The sequence below is a fragment of the Ictalurus furcatus genome, chromosome 7 (genome assembly GCF_023375685.1).
Source record: "Ictalurus furcatus strain D&B chromosome 7, Billie_1.0, whole genome shotgun sequence".
In the NCBI taxonomy this organism is placed as follows: Eukaryota; Metazoa; Chordata; class Actinopteri; order Siluriformes; family Ictaluridae; genus Ictalurus; species Ictalurus furcatus.
In genome coordinates, this window is record NC_071261.1 from 22,041,053 (window position 1) to 22,063,590 (window position 22,538).

General features: G+C 37.7%; 1 protein-coding gene across 1 annotated transcript in view; it reads left to right on the plus strand.

Annotated features, from left to right (window-relative positions):
• The window catches only part of pcxb (pyruvate carboxylase b), a 255,749-nt gene that overhangs the window by 131,111 nt on the left and 102,100 nt on the right, over positions 1-22,538 (plus strand). The window lies entirely within an intron of this gene.

A 22,538-nucleotide genomic window follows, 5' to 3' on the forward strand; every position in this document is an offset into this window, starting at 1 on the left:
ATTATCATTACCATTACACTTGATATCAAAGTGTTAGAGGAAAAAACAACAAAAGAGAATTTCCTAAGCATAGTCTGGTTCAGTTGACTGTGGAATTGATTCAGTCTAGTCTGAAATTTTTACCACTACTCTGAGTAGTTGATATTGCCACAGTGGTGACAAATGCCATAAAATGCCATAAAAGTGAATGTACAGTATTAGTCTAACTACTCTAACTAGTCTGCAACCCCTATTAGATATAACAGAATAAAAGAAATTCCTGATTGGTCATTCTCTTTTGCCATTTCAGGATTTCTCCATTTCATTTCTAGCCAATGGTGATTCTACTAACATTTAAAAAAAAAAGTTAATAAAAAGTAAAATAATAAATAATTTTAATTTACTGATTTTTATTATTTATTTATTTTTAGGTTTTTAGCTCTGAGAAATCTTAATCCTTCTGTAAAAGCCTAGAAGGCTATAAAGGTTCCCTGCTACTTCGTTGCAGTAAGTTCTTGCTGCATGCAAAAAAAGTAATTACAAGCTTGGACTTTCTTTAATTCTTTAAATCTGTGGGACATGGGAAGATTGGTATAATGGCAAATCACTCATTTCCCATGCCGCTGGAGGTGAATGAGTACAGCTGTGCCTGATGATGTGTCTCCAGCTGTGTCTCACTGACTCTACCATGCACCTGAATGTGCCCGAGCTGTCCAGACCAGTGATGCTGAACTTGGTGAGCAGGTACTGGCAGAGCACAAAAGTAAGCCACCATATTTGGCCTGCACAAATGATTGGTTGTGTGGAGAGTGCCAAGATGTCACACAGTGATGTCTGAAGTGATTAATTACAATCTTACTCACACTTTAATAATTAGCTGTGCTTGAGTGTGTGAGTGAACAACACATGTTGGGCTTGGTACTTTGGCATCTGTGGGTGAGTTCCTAAATATTTCAATATTCAGTATCGCTTGCTTTCTCACATGCGAACAAAAATGAAATGTGTCTTCTAGCGGAGGAGTGGAAGGGATTTTGAAGCAATGCAGTTGATGTGGCCAGCTTTTAAAGAAGAAGCAGAACACAGAGGAATGAGGGAGGGAAAATAAACCATGGTGAAAGAGAGGAGTGAGGGGATGAGTGGGATGATGGATAAACACAAGGGGAGCTCTGGAAAAAAAAAAGGACAGATTAGAAGAAATAGATCAGGTTTCCCATGTGCGCTTGTATCTTAACATATGGGTGAAATGCATGCATGGTGTGAAAATCTAAATTTTCACAGGATCCAAGAACAACAATCCTCCTTGTAATGCCATACGCGTGGAAATGTCATGCACAGACATGATTTTTTTTACTGCTCTTCAGTAGCTCTTCATCTTGCCATGTCTGATTTCAGAAGGCACTTTGAAACATGATGAGTGAGTGAGCAAGCAAGAGGAATAGAGTTGGGTGACCTTAGTGTGATAGTCGCAAATCTGATAAAGAGACCACAGTAAATACACATATAAAGACACAGCTGGTCTCCTTTCTGCCTGTCTGGCCAGGCTAGCAGGATAATAAAGCATTCTTCTTTTCAGTACATGTCAGAACATTGCTGTGGGCATTTCATTCCATTCAGCCATAAGAGCATTAGTGAGGTCAGGCGCTGATGTTGGGCGATTAGGTCCGCCTTGCCAAAAGCACTCCAATCTCTACCAAAGGAGGTTTCATGAGCTACGTTCATCCATACCACTCAATAAACTGTTTCTGCAGGAATCTCACTTCATTCATAGGGGAATTGATACACCGAAACAGCAAACTACTGTCTCAAAACTGCTTTAAGCAAAGGAAGAACTGTCTAAATTCCCATTTCCTAAGAATTAAAATGTAATGTATTGCATTCTGTTTATAGTGTGTTTATAAATACTTTGACAAACCTAAACATCATAGACATGTATATGAATTCCAACAAGAAAGGTGGATGTGATTGGGTTTTGCTTGATGTATTAGGAATGAAGTCTTAGGAAGGGCTGGCTGGTGTAAATATTTTGGCATGGCAAGTTCTCCTTCCCTTTAAAATAAAATAAAATAAAATAAAATAAAATAAAATAAAGGTTTCATTTTTGTCATGCACTTTAGCTTATTTGCTGTTAATCAATACCTTATGGCTGATTTTGGATTTTTGTGGGACCAGAATAGCACAACAGAATGCTTTTAAGTAGTTAAGCTGGGGGGGCTGTTTTTTGTTTATTTGTTTATTTACTTTTTATCCCAGAGAGTAGGTTAACACAACTTATAATTAACGTTTGTGTTACGTGATTAGATCGTGCCCTGTGATGGGTTGGCATGCCTTGTGCCCAGACAGGCTGGGATGTGTTGGATAAGCAGTACAGAAAATGAATGGATGGGCGGATAAGATATAGTGAAATGTCCCCTAGATGTGGTCTCAGTTTGAGCTAATTCTTTTAATCCCACTTTGTTGACACATCTACTGTACAACGCATGATCAGCAGTGATGGAGAAGGCGATGGCAAAATGCAACAGTGGTGGTATTGACTACAAACAAGGTGGATTATTTACTTAATCACCATTTTCTCTACAAGTCTTTAAAGGAAACGAGTAGTAAACAGACTAAGAACGCACTGTTTAATCAGAGTATAAATGACACACATAGACAAATGATGGAAGCAATGTTTTATGCTCCTTAATCTGAATAAGAGCACGTGTAGCTGTTTAACTTGCTTGCTGTTCAAAGGAAACACAGCATGAGCCCAGCAGGATGTGAACCACTGGGCAGGAAATATGAAAATGAAGCTGTCTACTTTGCTATAAGGGTCGACCTTAATATTTTCATTGTAATGCTATATATGTATTAGGAATTTTTAGCCCTCCCATCGAGTATAATGACCAGCCATCACTAATAAGTAAGGAAAGGTAAGAAAGCTAATCCATCCCTTTGAAATCACAATCAAATACTTAAGATTGATATAACTAGAAATAAACCTAAATCATGTGTTTGGAGAGGACACGTTTATTAAAAAAAAAAGGGGGGGGGGGGGGGGGCGGACACCGTGGCACCAAACACTGCACATTTTGCTATAAAAATTCAGTTTCAGATTCAGTTTTCAGTTTCAGATCCTGGAGAACATGATTACTGTTCTATTAAATTGCAGCAGACTCATTTACTCATTTGGCATTGTTTTTTTTTTTTGTTTTTGTTTTTGTTTTTTTTTTTTTGTCTTAGTCTGAAAATTACAGAAGCTCTGTGCTGCCATGCATGAAATTAAAATAATAGACATCTTGTTAATACAAGAAAGATATTATTATGCAAAAATGTCACATTATTATGTGAAAATATCATGTTAAAGAAAAACTATTACCTATTATAAACTAAACCCTGCGTGCTCCTAGGAGGAAAAACCATGTACAGCCTGCACAGAAGGCATCAAACTCCACAAGGATCCAACGTTTTTAATAGAAGCCAGACCGCATTTTTCGCAACAGCATATCCAGCCTGTAGATATTTAATATGCTGTAATTTGTCACCCTGAGGTTTCACATGCTGTGAATTAATCTTTTGAATCCTTTGTAATGTCTGCATTCTATAGGCTCAACTGCATCATTTGCTAGAACCTATGAACTGGTAACCAGGCTATATTTTAAAAACAAGATCAGTTATGTTGCTCTTATAACATATTGATCATATATTCAAATGATATTTCCTGTAATAACCAGAGTTGGGTGTAACGCGTTACTGTAATCTACTTACTTTTTCTGATAATGCAGTAATTTAACACATGTAATTTGATTATGTAATTTGATTATAGTTACTGATATCAATAAAATGACATATTTATAATAATTATTATTATTATTCATAATTACACATTTATTGTTAAGAAAACAATATTAAGTAAAATTTTTTTTTAAATAAATCAGTTTAATAAATCAAATAATTGCCCTGAAGATTTTTTCTTTAGCCCTGAATAATTCACCACTTGGAGTGGTTTGTCACTACGTAACTGTAATTTTATATATTCAGTGAACGGAGGCGAAGCCAATCAGACAGGCTTTACAGGAAAATACGTGGAAACACTCATGTTTTATTGGCTGAAAGGGTCTCAATTCTGCCAAACGCTAGCTCACAGTCAGTGTGAGGAAAAATGGATATATGTCGATTGATTTTTTTTAAAAACCAGTAAAAGGGTTGAAAGTGAAACACTAACTTTGATGCTTTTTCTGCTTTGATCCTTTGATGCTGAGCAGAAAAAAAAAGGTTTGTAAATGTCTGTATGACTTCCAGTTTATGTGAGCATGATATGAGCATAGCATAAGGAAAGTACTTGGCACTGTAGCAGCTAAACCCAGACAATTGCCGCTTTTCCACTGCAGGAACTTTCCCCAGGATCTAGAGACTTTTGGAGGTACTCGGTGTGTTTCCACCGCAGAAACCAGGGTCTAAATTAAGTTCCGTGTAAAATATTTAGCTTTCGCAAAGTCCCTACTTGGGAGGTGGTACTTTTTCAAAAGTCAGAAACTTTAGCGAGAGGGACTTTGGCACTGAACATGCTGATTGGTTGAGTGCAAGCAGCCTTTTTTTAACCATCATTTTTAAAACTGCGGTCTGTACAGTAACAGTTGTTTATTGCAATTTCGAATCAAAACAATGGAGTTTCTTAATAAATACGACCGATGGACCGACGACAAGGTTCAGACCTTATTAAGTATTTATGTCAAGGATGAAATACAGTGGGAACTGTAAACGGCGACCCGCAATGAAAAAGTACACTTAAAAGTATAAGTCAGATAAGCGAGCTGGACGTTATTCATACGGGAAAACAGTGCAGAGAGAATCTCGTGCGCACACGTTCCTCTCAGTCATCTCAGCAATAGGTGATAAAATCCATTTTCTTACTTTAAGACTAGCATTACGAGCATTCTGAATTCGCTTTACTACCACCGCTCGTCTCTTCTCCAGCGTTTTCTCAATTACCTTTTTAGCAAAGCAATACATCACAATCAACAGCAGCACAGCCTGAATCTCCTCCATCCTTGTTGTTGTTGCAGTGTTGTTAGCAAATTTCAGAAAATAGACTTCGTTTTTAAAACACAAAGTAAGTAAGTACGTAAGTAAGTAAATTTTATGTATATAGCACATTTGAACACAGTAAAGCTGACCAAAGTGCTGAACAGAGTAAGAAAAAGTTCAATAGAAAACAGAATAAAACCAAATAGAGGCAGACAATAAACAATAGTAAAAACGAGATTAAAATGCCTGGGAGAAGAGATACGCTTTCAGCATCTTTTTAAAAATGATAGAAGGTTCAAGGGCGGATGTCCAGTGGCAATTGATTCCATAAACAAGGGACGGAAACTGAAAAAGCTCTATCCCCCCTTAGTTTTTAAACGGAATCGAGGGACATACAAAAGAAACCTATCAGAAGTTCTTAAAAATCTTCTAGATGAATGTGGTATAAGAAGATCTTTTTGATAAGATGGAGCTTGATCATTAAGAGTTTTAAAGACAAGCAACAGAATCTTAAACTGGATTCTAAAATGGACCGGGAGCCAATGGAGCGGTGCTAAAATTGGGGTGACATGATCATATTTCTTTGCCTTGGTCAACAGCCTTGCAGCTGCATTCTGAACCATCTGGGACGAGCAAGAGATGACTGAGGAAGACCCAAGTACAATGAATTACAATAATCTAAACGCGATGTGATAAAGGCATGAATAACCTTCTCCAAATCTTGGAAAGACAAAAATGTTTTAAGTTTAGAAATAATCCGTAATTGATAAAAAAAAAACAAAAAAAACCTGTTCTTAACGACCAAATTTATTTGCTTGGTTAAGCATAATTCTGATGATACCAAGGTTCCTAACCCGGGAAGAAATTGAGAGGAAGTGCTTACGAAGCTCATTAATGAGACCATTTCTCAATCTCGTAGGACCAAAAACAATTATTTTGGTTTTGTCTTCATTAAGTTGGAGAAAGATATTTGTTAACCATTTTTTGATATCGTCAAGACAGTCCAACAATGGCTGAATGGAGTCGCCAGCTTTCAATGGTATGTACAACTGGGTATCATCAGCATATAAATGAAAAGAGACATTGTGCGCTCTAATAATATTCCCCAACGGACACATATATTCGTTAAAATAGATATGAGATATGAGCTGAACCAGCTTACCAATTAAATGCTGTAAACACCAAAGAAGTACGTTATGATCTACAGTATCAAACCGTTATCCAAAGATTTAAAAAAAAATTTCATTCCGTGACCAGGAATTGAACCCAGGCAATGAGAGCGCCGAATCCTAACCTCTAGAAACCAGTTTGGTTGTAGTAAACTCTTTTGTTACTGTTCAAAGTTTTATGTTCCAATCAGAGCCTGCTACGTGTTTTTATGAGCTAAGCAAACATTTTACATTATTACATCATTAAAATCAGCTTACTTTGTGTCAATAATCAGTTTGATTGTAGCATACTTCGTGCAGTCATACGTCACCTGACTCATTTGCCTGATCTTCACGGTACTTTAGACCACGATCGAAACGCAGACAACAAATGTCTGGAGGAACCAAATGGTCCCTTGAAAAAAGGTGTTCCAGGAAATTTCGGTGGAAAAGCGGCTAATGATAGTTTAGCTGTGCCTCCCCTTGGCTAATGACACCAAAACTAGCCTAGTTAGAAAAGTTTTATATTTTATCGGTTTGGTAGTCCTACAAACAGTGACAACACCTGAGGCAAGTTTTATGATAGAACCAAATTTTTCTGATCATGTCATACACGTGCTAAAATTACTAAAGGAACTGAGTTTCCCTTTGTAGTGTAGGTTTGATAGGTTTTGAAAGTAACATGAAAGTAAAGTAATTAGTAATCTGATTACTTGTTACATGCTGTAATGAGTAATGTAATCACATTACAATATTAAAGTAGTAATTAGTAATCTGGAGTGGATTACTTTTTTTGAATAACTTACCCAGCACTGGTAATAACGTGACATTTTGTGAAAGAAATAATATGACGTTTTTCTCATATCAATGTGATCTATTCACGTAATAACATGACCTTTTTCTCGAAATGACGTGGAATGTTCATGTAATAACGTGATATTTTCATGTAATAACCTGATATTTTTACTGACAATATATTACCTTGTGTGCTACATGGTTAGGTTTGAACATGACTGATATCAAAGGTTAAACCTGAACCCTGAAAACCAGCCTTAAATCATTATTCCTCCACTGCCATCACCACAGTTGGTTTTAGGAATTGAGCCAAGTGATAATCTCCAAGCATCCACCAAACTTAGACTCTTCTGTCAGTCTGGATAATACATTACTTAAGAGAATGAGCTTTACAGCACTCTAGCCAAGACTTGGTATTGTGCATGCTGGTTGCCGTGTGCACAATTTAACAGCTGTGTCTGGAAATCCACATACCCTAAAGAGCCAAACACATTCACTAGATAGGCATCTGGATACTTTTGGACATGTAATGTACTCTTTTTTCTCTTTAATTAGTACCGAGCAGTTAGGAAGGTATGTAAATGGTTTGTACCATTAGTTTACCATTGGTCCATCAAATGTATTATACATTTATACTACATTAGAGTTGAATTCTTGAATCTGGTGATTGATTGAGATACTGATAAAATGATGTTGCGATACTTTCTATAACAACAGTATTGACAATAGTGCTGGCTGTAATTCAGATCAAAGGATATATTAATGAGCTATTGTTTCTATAGTAACAACTTATTCAAAGGGAGTTGTACTGTAGACAAGCTGAACAATATAAGGTGATTAATAGTGAATAAAAATGTGTCATTATCTAACAATGTGTCTAACAAATATATCTATCTAAATATATCTATGTATCTAACAAATATATCATTGTTGATATGGTGAAAGTTTCTGTTAGGAAATGTTCATTTAACATTTATGGAAGGAGTCACAGTGTCAGTGCTTTGTAATTGTTATTAAAGTTCCTGCCACTTTTGCTACTGTGAATCCTAACAGCGCCGCAGGACTTTTGCTCCTGCTCCTGTGAGGACTTTTGCTAGTGTGAATCCTAACAACACCACAGCCATCCGTGAGAGGAAAACTTGCCGTGCTCTCTGGGTGGGAGAGATGACATACTCGCCCTGTCAAGTGATACTAGTCAGTTACTGGTGTCTGTGGACTCATGCATGCAGACAAGGGAAGACAGCGCTTTCCTCTGAGTGTGTTATACTGCCCTGTGATGCTGTATAAGCGGCAGTTTGAAAAGATGCAGTTGGTTGGCTTTAAGTGTCTTGGAGGAAACACGTGCTAGCCCCACCCTCCTCAGTTGGTAGATGTCGTGTGATAGCAGTAGAGCTGGATAGTGCTTGGGAAGACCAAGCTGGGGAGAAAATGGGAGAAGCATGAAGGGTTAGATAGCATGTAATTAGAAACTGTAGTCACCCCTGCACATGACTTAAAGGCAGGACACAATGAACAAATTGCAGTATAAGTCTTATTATGTAAGACTATGTGCACAGGTGACCACTATAAAAACTTCACGTACAACTTTGTGTCTTTCTAACAAGAGTGAATATTCTGTAATCAGTCGATGTCTCTGTCAGAATTTTTTTTTTCTGTAGTCAACTAATATTGTCTTTCAAATAATGTTACTGCGGTTTCTTTAAGCCATTTAGAAATCTTAGATCCCCTACATTAAGCTCATTCCTCTGTAGTTACAGAGCACTCTACGACCATGCTCATGTGATTTGATGTGAGTTCATTCAGTGGTTAGCATACTGCAAGACCCATTTGGGAGCCTCTGTACACCCATAGCTTTCCACTGTTTAATTTTTCATCATTGTTTTCTGGAGCTCTTCCACAGATATCGTTCTTCTCTGATGTTGATGGGGATAATTGCAAATTGTGTTCAAAATGAATTTTAAATATGAAACATGTTTAATAAAATACGGGTATAAAAGTTGTTTTAGATCAGAGACACGCCAACTGTGTATCTCTGATCTAAAATAACTTTTAGCTATGTGAGGTGGTTATTACTATTAATATATAATTATTATTCTATTACATGGATCACCTGTCCAATGGACAAAATCATCTCAGAATGATATATTATGTGATATATGATATATGATAATATGGATCAAATTAAGTGAGTCTGTTTGCTTTAATAATTTGTGCTCATTTTCGATGAGAGAGAAACATATTTTATGTAAAATAGACGTAATGAATACTTTTAAATAATTGCATTTAAACATTCTATCACACACAAAGGATGGGGGTTTTTTTTAGCTTATTTTCTGTGCCAGCACACTTGGAAAGATGTATGTGATATGCATGTATAATGCCTAAATATGTGTGACGTGTTAAAAAAACACACATGCAAAAAAAATTAATTAAAGATTCCCTGAAATGTTCTCAATCTTCTCCATTTCCTACTTTCTGACCTTCATTTTTGTTGCGTTGGATCATTGCTCTGCATTGATATTTGCTTCTTTGAGACCAGAGACAGAAAAACAGGCTGCAGCTGCAGCGGTGTTGATTGTTTTTACTTCCATTTTGTTATGGCTGATTGAACTGATTGCTTTTGTTGACACGGTTGTTAATTGTCATGAATACCTCACTTAATTGAAACTAGAAATAGAACTTTCTGTGTCTCCTTTTAAGTTTTCTTTCCTCTCCATCTCACAACCCCTTGCAAAAACTCTTTCTTTGTGCACTTTAATGCCCTTCTAGTTCACCTCTTTAATGTACCCCTGTATTTTCCTCCTCCATCTACTCAGTGATCCATTTGTCCGTTTCTTTAACTCACATTGATTAAAGCTCTTTTTGCATTCAGCCAGTGCCATTGTCACCAAATGAAACAAATTCTGCAGACATCAGGCCTAGTTCTATTTATTTCCTTTTATTTATTTATCCTGACGAGACTGCTAAGTGCCTCTCTATCAAACTGTATGCCATTATTACCACCAGCAAATTATGCTGTTGTGGCCCAAATTGCTGAAAGCCAGCATAAACAAGCCATTAACAGGAGACAGGCATGTCGAATGGGTTTGTTGTTAAGCGGATGATTCTGATTAAATATGTAAAAGGGTTGGTTCATGTCCAGCACCCATGGCTTTTGTGTTTAGAATATAAATATATAAAGTCATTGAATGTACAATGAATTGCCTTTGTTGCATTACCAATGTTCATCTGGAGGATCATATATATTGTATATATACGCCATAGGTTCGAGTTCCAGTGGCTACTACAGTTTTGCTGCAGCGTTCAGCACTTTGCTGTTGCTGCACCGTGTTTTTAAATGATTAGCATGCATGCCGTGCAGCTCAACTGTGGAAAGCTGTTGATTTCCTGCATTAGTGCTAGCTAGCATCTCTGGTGGGGAGTTAGCGCAGCAGGACTGCTGACAGGAGCAGGCCACGTTTTGGGCTGGACTGATGGAGCCCTGCAAGCATGGCAACAAAGTCAGACAGCAGGAGAAAGCCAGGCAGGGGGGAAAATGAAACTAGATGTATCATTGCCAGGGGCGGGCCATAGTTCATGAAAGTACAACAATGTGAGAGGATTTGAGCTAAAGCTATAAAATGTATTAAGAAAAGAGGAAGAGAGTAGAATCTATGAAAGGCCGCAAAATAAATATGACTGTTTAATAAGATAAGTGAAAGCGAAAGCAAGAATGGATGGATGACCTAAAGATTGGTGACTTACAAGAAGGTGGCTTATGGAGCTCTCAGTGCTTACTTATGTTAACTGGTGGCACTATTTTATATAGTAATTAAGTGGGGGAAAAGTGTAAATACAACATAAAAATTACACTAATCATGTGAAGTACTGTACTGTTCCAATATATGACACAAGTAGAAATTATTAAGGCTCTATATAGGTTAACATAAATGAAATATTACAGTTACAATTAGCGCTTGGGTCAGTGCATGGTCCTTCTTTTTTTTTTATTTGGGCTCATTAATAAGTATTTATTTTTTATTTGTTTGTTTGTTTTGACTAACTTTTAAACATTACTACACACCATCCCTTAGTTGGTACTTTGCAGTTAATTTATACTACACTGTAATAATGATTATTTCTTTGTAAAGTTGTTTAATTGAGAGTCATGAATCACGAAAAATCATAAATGTTTTAATCCATGTTTTTTTTTCTTCATTCATATTTTCCAATGTGTTGTACTTCGCATATAAAGGTTAATATGGGTGAGTGGTGGGTGTAGGATGTAACAGAAAGCATAGTCGATGAGACAGAACAACAGACAAGACAAGACAGGAGATGTGACATGGACATAGAACTTATCAGGATGGTGGGTTGGGGAGAAGTAGTTGGAATGTTGGCTGAGTTAATATGTATAATGCAAACTTTGGTTTCTGTGAATGTTGTGTGTATGTGTGTGTAATTTAGTTGCATGTGTTTGTGAGCATTATGTTTGAGATGTGTAGTCAGGCTTTGATTATGTTATTTGTCTGTATTGTTATCATGTTTATCCATGTTTTTTAAAGTCACCCATTGATTTTGCTGGCACACTCATCCCATACGAGAGTGGTCATATTTAATACATGGAGTGCATCCAAAGCGCATTAGTTTAAATAATATCTACCATGCAGGCAGCATGGTGGTGCAGTAGATAGTGTTTCCATCTCCAGGGTCCCCAGTTTGATCCTGATGCTGGGGTACTGTCTGAGCATTTTTGCACATTCTCCCCATGTCCACATGCTTTTCCTCTGGTTTCACCAGGTTCAAAACACCAGTAAGTACACTGGCTACTCTAAATGAACCCTTAATTTAAATGAGTGTGGGAATGTACAGTGGGGGAAATAAGTATTGGATGCGTCAATATTTTCTTCAGTAATTATATTTCCAATGAGGTTATTCACATGAATTTTTTACCAGACATCAGTATTAACTCAAGAAATCTGGAAGTATTTACAACATTAAAGTCCATAAATAAAGTTTTTATATTTCCAGATTTCTTGAGTTAATACTGATGTCTTGTGAAAATTTCATGTGAATAGCCTCATTGGAAATATATTTACTGAAATATTTTTTGATGTGTTCAATACTTATTTCCCCCACTGTATGTGTATGGCGTCCCATTGAGGGTGAATTCCCACCTGACCCCCAGTGTTCCCGGGATAGGCTCTGGCTCTACCACTACCCTGACCAGGATAAAGCACTTGCTGAAATTGAATGAATGAATATCATACATGAATGATGTACTACATAATCATATCATTCCAATGGCAGCTTTGAAATGTGTGTGAGCATATTCATGAAACCAGATAAAGCAACCATTATGGTGAAAACTGATAAGGGCATACTGCATTAGACAAATAAAATTTGTGACAGTTCATTGTTCCTCATTGATTTCCACTGGATTTAGCTTGAGGGCCAATAGATACTGCCAATAATATCAAAAATAACATATAACAATAAGAGTTAGAAAGACCAGAACCAGTCTTTGAGTAATTCGATTTGAACTGGGTCTATTTCTATAGCAAAATCTAATATTAATTCCAGAGTAAAGACTTTCCTGTTCATGTGTGTTAAAAGATAAGTAGTCATCTACCCAGCTGCCCAGGGCTTTATAAGATGGGACACTCAACAGGAGATCATTTAGAGAATAGAGGGTTATGCTGTCTTAGTTACGGCATTTGCCAGATGTCCTCTGGCATGGAAGCTGTTTGAAATCCTATGAGGGCTTTTGAATTAAGTTAAAATTGCTCTGAATTGCTAGGGGCACAGAGCAGCCATGAGAATAAATTAACTTTAACAGAATTTTAGATAGAAACAAATGTTTGATATTGGGGGATAATATTTCCTTTTGCTAGAGTTACTATTTCACAAAAAGATTAACAAGAACTGTCTGATATACTTTACATATAACTCCTGTAAAAGTAATCTTATTGAGCACATGTGTGTACAGGATTTATCTGACCTGCTTCTATCATATGGGCTAATGAGAGAATAATGAATTAAACGCCTTCATAAATTAGCGTGCACCTGGTTGTGATAATGTTATTCCTTGGCAATGACAACTGAATGAAATGACAACGGTATGTACTTGTGTACATTGTAGATTTCAAGTAGCAATTTAACATTTAATTCTTTTAAAGCTCAAAAAGCACAAGATTTAATTTTCTGTCTTTGGTCCGAGTTGATTTCCTCTGCAAAGGCTCTGGGGGAAGATATTGAAAATCCACTCTCGCTTAGTGCAATCCTAAGCAGGTTTTTTTTTTTTTTTTTTTTTTTTTTAATGCCTTATTTGTGCATAAATTCAAGTTACTGTTCTAATAGTTTCCACGGACCAAGATTAGATATATTGTTGTCATGACAACTGCTGTAGTTTAATAAGGGATAATGTAGTCACCTGGTCATTATAACAAAATAAACATCAGGGTGCTCAGAATACAGATTCAGATTTATACAACTGATTAGAGTATTCCATTGAGCCATATAATAAGGTATATAAAGTATAACATAAGGAGGTTCCGCTAATCACTGAAATAGATCTTGTAGCGCATCACACAATCAGGATATAAGTACCAGCGTCCAAACAAATTGGCAAATGACTCAATCTGTACTGATTGCCCAGGATAGTTGATTGGCATTACGCTTTACCATGCTGACACTGAATCCAATGTTAATTGTCCAGTTGGTGTTTGGAGCCAGCATGGCAGTCTAGAGTTAGGAAGAACAACAGATGTGTTCCGTAACGGCTACCATTGCATGATATTATCTGTGCTAATTAAGCACTCAGAGACAATGGAAATCTGTGGCAGCTGGCTCCTATTTTGTTCTGTTGAGATACTTTACATTTACACAGAAATCCATTCAGCAGTATCTGCGCAACCACTCTATATTCATATTCAATTTATTATAATAGTGCACATTGCATGGTCACGTTATAAGCAGCATGAAAATATCAACAATGTTATATAGTCAGAGTTTCATTCCAAAAAAACGTGTTTTTCAATGACTGTAATTTTAGTTAATACGCTTGGGTTGTTTGCTTCAGTAGAAATTAAATGTGCTCTAATTCTATTTTAATTGAATTTTAATGTTTGTTATATAATAATCAGATGAATTTTTAAAAATATTTTGTGTTATATTTGTAACATTTCTTTGAGCCAGAGGCAGATGGATGTCCATTACTAGGGTCAGAACACAGACAGATAGAAATATGGAAACATATCCATATGTGGCGGCTGTGGCTCAGGTGGTCCTGTGGATTAGGGTTGTCCACTAATCGTAGGGTTGGCGGTTCAATTCCCAGCCCACATGCCGAAGTGTCCTTGGGCAAGACACTGAAACCCAAGTTGCTCCCGATGGTAAGTTAGCACCTTGCATGGCAGCTCTTTTACCATTGGTGTGTGAGTGTGTGAATGGGTCAAAGAGAACCAGTGTAAAGCACTTTGTAGACCTGTAGCTAAGGTTAAAAAAGTGCTATATATGCAGACCATTTACCATTTATACCCATAATCATATCCAGATACTCAGAGATCAAAATCTAGGAAAAAACTAAACTTAAAAAACCAGAACCACAGTAAAAAGGCTAAAGACTACTCATAAAAGATTTCACACAGAGACATAGGGGGGGAAAAAAACAGGTAATAAACACAAACACATGAGACCTGAGGAGAATAGCAAATAAACATTATGAAATTACATGAATAGCCAAGACCTTGGTTAGGCAGGCACTTTTTTCCCCAGAAATTACAGGACAGCGTAACAGATACTGTGTCATCAGGCAGGCATGGCCTATTTTGAGAATCTGCATAGGTCAACTATGCACAATTTGGGAAGAAAAGCCATTTGCCGCAGATAGTTCTCTGTCCGTGATCACAGAGATTTTACATTCATTCTGCTATAACTTCAGATACCTGTCCGTGATCACAGGGGTTTCGTGCCAAATACCATTTTCATTAATACTGCTGTAACGTCAGATACATGTCCATGATCGCGGGGTTTCATGCTTGAAAAATATTCAGTTATGAAATGCTTGTTTCACTAAAATAAACTCAAAGTCTTACTGACTTTACATCAATTCTATCATGTCCTATCATGCAAGACTAAAAATCTGCAGTGAAAACTTTATTATTATTATTTCAGCATTGTTTCCTCCGCTGTTATAAAATACAAACACATAATTCTCCATGCTTTCATGCTCAACTTTATTTACCCAGAAAGAGCAAAGTTGACCGTTTGAATCAAAACCATTTGATTCAGGATTAATTTTTTTTTTTTAAAAAACATCAAAAACTAGTTACTGGTATGACTGTTTTGTCCTTCATCTTACATTGCTGATCCTGGGAGTGAACACATATACAACAAAGTATTCTGCACATGTTCGGTGACCTGTAATTTTTTTGGTAGGGGGCGTCTTTGCCACACCTCCTGAAATGCCCATTCTACGTCAGGGTACTGAAACCCCTGGAATTTAGTGAATGCCACTTTGGTTAATAACAAATCTATGCAACATTTAACCACTCTGACTGGACCAAATATTTACACAGAGAATAAATAAATAAACATTCTTCATAAATACATATATCATTTTTTATAATGTAAAAATTTCAGTTCCACTGAAATATTAGACCATGCAAAGGTCTAAAAACACAAAAGTGTATTTTCTATGCAGTGCATAGAACTCCTGTCCCTTCAGTAGCCAGACATAAGGCTGTAAATCGATATAAGATTGGTGTCTGATCATCTCATGGTGGACCACAATACCAAAGCATGCATGTACACAGCTCTACAGTGAATAATATGGTTGGCAAATTGGAAAATTTGATTGGAAAAGGGAAAATGCTGCATAATGTTTAACTTGATTGTGGTGGAATTTCTCATTCTGATCTGTATTACTGTAGTGTTTTGTATCCTCATGCCAGAACAAATAGGTCGGGGTCTAAGCAACCCAAATCCCTGTGAGACAGCAGTTCATACAATATGGTACAGCAGGAAAAATGTACATGTTGATGTTTATTTTTAAGTGCTTGGTGAAGAGGCGGGGCATCAGTCTCTATTTGAAAATAGGCAGTGAATCAGATGTTCAGACATCCAGGGGAATTTTATTCCACCACTTGGTGCCAGTATGATACATGTCTTCTTTGTATCTTGAGAGATGGTGGGTCAAGTTGAGCAATGCTAGATGCTTGAAGGGTGCATGATGCAGAGTGCCTTCAGGTAGGTGTGGGCTGGTCCATTTATGGCTTTGTAGGCAAGCATCAGTGTTTTACATTTGATGCAGGTAGCTACAGGAAGGCAGTGCAGTGAAGGCAGAAGTTGGATGGTGTGAAAGAACTTGGGAAGATTGGAAACAAGTCAACCACTGGCAATCTGAATTAGTTGAATAGACTGGATGGCGCTAAGGGGTAGATCTGGCAGAAGCAAATTGCAATAGTCCAATATCAAAATAATAATGTACTGAAAAAGCACCTGAGTGGTCTCTATGGATAGAAATGTCCAGATCCTGCTGACGTTGCAAAGGAGAAACCTGCATGGCCTAGTTATGTTTGGTTGAAGTTGGATGTCCAGAACTACCTTCGTGTTGTGTAAATTGTTAGTACATTATGAATGTCATACTGTACATTCAAGTCACTTAGTAAATTCTTTCAACCAGAATAATGACTTGCTTTAGATAAGAAGGATGACACATGTTGTTCAAAATAGCATAATAAACTTATTAATCATGCTCAAACTTGCCCAGTGTCAATCAACCAGTTTACTTAGATATACTGTAGATGTAGAGCAATATTGATAAGAATAACAGCTAATAGTGTCTTTGTTTGGTATTATTGTCTTTCTAATAGACAATATTAAACATTAAACATTATAAACTAATGAAATGTGAAAATTCTAACACTTTAATGTCCCCTGGTGTTGTGTAACAACAAATTCATGTTAACATATCATTTAGTAACTACAATAAATTATTCAGTAGCTACAGTAAAGTTAATTGGTGTGGAATGTATGTAGGTCTTTACTTATTGATGGCTTCTGGGAGTTTAAAGGACTTATTTACTTTTAATGCTGATCTTATTTAAAATAAAATATAATAAAAAAAATACAATTGTACATATTTGAATGAGTATGGGTGGTTTGGTAGGATGTGGTTTGATTCCATATATCCAAGCTCTAACCTCTAACTTTTTTCATTCAGCCATTCATCTTTATTAACTTCTTTACTCTAATCAGGGTCATGGTGGATCCAGCCTAGCCTGCAAACACAGTGCACAATGTGGGAATACACCCCAGATGGGATGCCAGTCTATCCCAGGGCACAATGGACTCACATAGTCACACACTCATTCATGCCCAGGGGCAATTTAGCGAACCAAGCCACAAACCTGCATGTTGTTGGAACATTTAATATGCAGAGAACCCAGTGTAAACCCACAACAACACAGGAAGTGCATGTACTGTACAACTTCACGCAGAGAGTAACCCGAGCTCAGGATCAAGCTAAAGACACTGGTGTTGAACGAATTGAGTCATGTAAATTGTTACAAATTTTTCATATTTAGAGCCTGTAAGTTTTGGAATGAGACCCTTCAGTTGTGTACTTTAGTAGAGTCATCCAGATAACAAGTGGCTCTCCATGTACGCCTCGTTCCTGGCATCTAGCTTGGTATATTGTGCCAACATAACTGAACACTGCACTGATGTGGAAAAAGTGGTGTTGATGTGGTCTCAGCAGCAGTAGAGCCCTGGCAGAGGCTTCAAAGCTCCTCTGACTGGAGACGTAGGGAAACAGAAGGCGTAGAACAGAGTTGCCAAGCCCATATTGACAGATTTTGTTCTGGGCATGCTGTGCTGTATAGAATAGCTACACAGTGTAAGAATACCATGAGTAAGAACATTGCATAGATGTTCATGGAGTTTGGAAATGAGGATATGTAATTAACTGATGGTTTACCTTATTTGTCTGTGTGTTTTCTTTTTAATTATGAAAATTGGGCCAGGATTTTGCTGCAGGAAATGTGGGGGAAGGTGAGATATTTTACCTCCTGGCTCTTGAGCAGTCACCCTGCCAGTCACAAATACACTCTCTCTCCACTCTCTCACACTTGCTCAGCTTCTTTCTTCACCGTGTCTACCCCTGTTACTTGCTCTCTGTCTCTTTCTCACTCATACACAAACATGCACATACACACACACACACACACACACACACACACACACACACACCGAGAGAGAGAGAGAGAGAGTCATTACGAGAAGGTCAGATTGATGGTTGGGCTGGCTTAAACCTTAATAAAGCACCAGGATCGAATTACATACCAGTTACTACACAGGTCATGGTCATTATATCTGTGTGTGTGTGTGAGTGTGTGTGTGTGTGTGTGTGTGTGTGTGGCATCTTGACTGACGTTGCACAGTAGGTCAAAATTGGAGCCAACATCTGCACAGTAGACACCTTAGAGGGAGAACATGTGCAGTAGATATGGCTGGTCAGACAGTGCAGCCCTCTCTCGTCCACCATTATCCGTCATGGACACGCCCCTTCTTCATGCTGGTAGCGTGCACGTTGAAAGTTATTACCTTAAGTGCAACTTAAGAAAGTGCATCGAACGCTATCTCAGAGTTGTAAGCATTATTAATGAATTGATCTGTAAAACGCTAAATTGTAGTCGTATAATTTGTGCACATATATTGTTTTTATTGTTGTCAAGGAAATATTATAGAGCTTTGAAGCATGACTGACTATGCTACTTTTGCTAGCCAGCTGACATTATCCATCATTTTAGTCAAAGTAATGTAAGTATAAGTAACTAATGTAAGGAAGGTACCAACTAAAAATATACTGGTAAACAGTAGTCATCATGTAAATGCAACACAACCTACATTTAAATCAAAATTATTCAACCCACATTGTAAATCAGGTTTATTGTCAAAATTTACAGACTTTCAGCTGTGTGCAATGAACAAATCAAACAAAAAACAATTGAAATATTTCAACACAACGAATGCTTCAAGTGGTTTCCCCAAATTCAACTGAAAATGCAACTTATAATGGTTTCTCCAGTTTCAAAATTATTCAACCCCCTGAATAGAATCCCTCACTATGGCACAAATATGCAAAATAGGTTTTGTCTCAAGCACACCTGATGCAACTAATCAAGATCTTCATTAGTTGCACCAGGTGTGCTTGAGCTGGAACACATGAAATACCTGAACTGGCTAGGGGTAGAAAATTTATTAAATACTGGACGGGGCAGAAAAAGGAAGCTATCAACAGCTGCAACCAGATTTCTGAGAAGGCAGGTTGTGAAAAACCCTCGAGTGACTGCAAAAGACCTGCAGCAAGACTTGGTAGCAACAGGCACTGAGGTTTCAGTGAACACAGTAATGGGCGTAGTAAACACAGAAGGTTTCCATGCCAGAACTCCAACACGTACACCACTACTGACCCAAAAGCACAAGAAAATTGGGCTCAAAATCATATAAATAAGCCACAGAAGTTTTGGGATTCTGTTCTGTGGAGGAATGAAACTGAACTTTTCTGGAGGAAGAAGAATGAAGAAAGAACACTCTGTCCACAGTCAAGCATGGTGGTGGCTCGGTGATGCTCTGGGGCTGCTTTGAATGCTCTGGCACTAGAAAGATGCAGCGTGTGGAAGGCAAGATGGATTCACTGAAGTATCAGGAAACCCTAGGAGAAAACATCATGCCGTCTGTGAGGAAGCTGAAGCTTGGGCATCATTGGACCTTCCAACAGGACAATAATCCCAAGCATACCTCAAATTCCACCAAGGCTTGGTTGCAGAAGTCTTGGAAGATTCTACAGGGCCATCACAGTTACCTGGCTTGAACCCCATAGAAAATCTCTGGTGGGATTTGAAGAAGGTGGTTGCAGCACGCAAACCCAAGAATATTACTGAACTGGAGGCCATTGCTCATGAGGAATGGGCCAAGATTCCTCAGGAACGCTGCCAGAAGCTGTACATCTCGTTTGCAGCAGGTCATAAAAGCAAAAGGGTGCTCTACTAAGTATTAAAGATTCTTGCCATGAAGGGGATGAATCATTTTGAAACTGGAGAAATCATTATAAGTTGCATTTTCAGTGGAATTTGGGGAAACCACTTGAAGCATCCATTGTGTTGAACTATTTCAATTGCTTTTGCTTGATTTGTTCATTGCAAACAGCTGAATGTTTGTAAATTTTGACAATAAGCCTGATTTGCAATGGGGGTTGAATAATTTTGATTGCAACTGTATTTTGCAGCTCTCTCTGACAACTGCAATAAGTTACTTGTCTGAATGGAGAAGTGTGCCATTTTATGTTCTGCTTGTTCTCTTGGTGCAGTTCATTTTTAAAAAAAGTCGTGACCAAGCTACTTTTAGTGTTAGCTAAGGTCAGTAGTAAATTGTTTTATAATTTAGCCAGAGTTAGCTGCCTTGGTTCATGCCATCACTTTGTTCACTCATGTTGGTTTGCTATTTAGAAAATTAGTAAATGAGCTAGTTTAGGCATGAAAGCAGGGCCGGTTTTAGACATTTGGAGACCCTAGGCAAAATTTATGTTGGAGGTCCCACACTCCCCTCCTCCCTTCCACCTTTCCCTCCCATTATTTGGGATAACAAACAGTTTTGCCTACTCTATACAGTAAAATGAAAAGAAAAAAAATACAACACAGCATTACACTGCCAACAAATAATTACAGATGAACACTCCCTGGACACCACTTCAGTAAATGAACATCAGTGCCTTTATCGTTTTTTTCCTAGCTGGGTATGGACAGGATTTCCCCATTCTACTGAACCAACATAGACTGAAGTCATATTATGTATTGCAGTGCAATACATTAAATACTCAGACTATATACACAAATCAGCTGCTAGTGGAGGTGAAAGAGACAAACTACTAAGCAGAAAGAATATTATATATATTGTTATATTTAGTTTTCAATAAATTTAACAACCGTATTTATGATTTGAAAACTAAAATGAAGTATTATGTTGAAGCAGTAATGTAAACATCAGCGGAATTTAGAAGATATACAGACAGTTGAGGTACTTTTTTTGAAAAATACTGTGGTGTGTTTGCTCTGTGACTTTGAATACAAACTTCTTTACTTTTACTTTCGTATTTTCTAGTCAGCTCCTGACGCAATGTCATTGACGGCGCTCACGCTCTTTTGTACTCAGAATAAACCGGCAAATGATCTATTCCGAAATGACGCTGATCGACAGAACAAAGCCCAGTTTATTTTTAGAATATGTTACACTCACTCCAAAATAGATCATGAGGACTCACATACCTGCATCACAAGCTGCACGTTCTTTGTGTGTCTGTTTAGCCTTTAGCTTAGCAGCCTCCGGAGGATGTGTTTGTTTCTGTGCCATCATTAGTCACTGACTTAAAGTCAGTCAGCTGCAGAAAAGTTGCATTTTTGCATTTTGTTCATCATACCCTATCTCTTCATACATTCAGAGGGTGGGAACCACTTTGAAACAGTGACATTAATTGGTTTCACTACAGTTGAGTGAAAATTCATTTATATCCAATGGACAAAAAGCCTAGTCTTTTGCTGCCCATCTTGATTGGTGGACCAGCATATAGGGATGTTACGGCAATGGAGGGCCCCGCCTCCAAACCTGAGGCCCTAGGCAATTGCCTATATGTAGCGCCGGCCCTGCATGAAAATGAGTAGCATACCAGAAGAACTCCAAAGAACTCCCCTCTGATGGTCTGTTACAACAGTTTACAGCAGAACAAGAGAACAACTGTCAAGAGCTTCAAGATTGTGTTGGAAATTTGTGTGCACAATCATGAGGCTTGACTGTCATGTGTTTAACTCTCAATCATTTCATCAACCATAGCCTTTTAATTATTATCAAATAACTGCTGCTGCAAAAAAAAAACAAAAAAAAAAACGTATTTATCAAGGTCAGCTGAACAACAGAACAGTATTCTTGAAAATAATTTGTGTACATTTTTAAAAAGTTCATTTGCCTCGCACCTCCGGGTTGATCGTTTGATTCTCGCCTCCACTATGTGTGGGTTTCTTTCGGGTACTCCGGTTTCCTCCTGCTTTCCAAAGGCATGCATGTAGGCTGACTGGCATCTCTAAATTGTCTGTAGTATGTGAATGGGTGTGTGAATGTGTGCACGATTGTGCCCTGCGATAGATTGGCACCCGGTCCAGGGTGCTCCAGGCTCCCCGTGACCATGTGTAGGATAAGCTGTACAGAAAATGGATGGATGGATGGATGGATGGATGGATAGATGAATGGAAATTTGGCTCGTTCTCCATTCACTAACGTGGCAATAGGCTGGGTTAAACATTATACTTCAGCCAGCCACTAAAGGGCCTCAGACATACATGAATTTTGCCTTCAATTTTAAACCATCTCACAAGCAAGTGAGATGTGGTTGGATTCTATTTGATTTCATATGAATTACATGGACAGTAAAGGTATGGACAATAATCCTCTGAGCCATGCAAAATTTTTACGAATCACAAACCATGAGACTTTGTTGTGGAAGTGTTTGCTGACACTGATGTACTTTATGACATAAAAACACACTCCTTGGTGTTAATGCAGCAATGACAGTAAATGCTG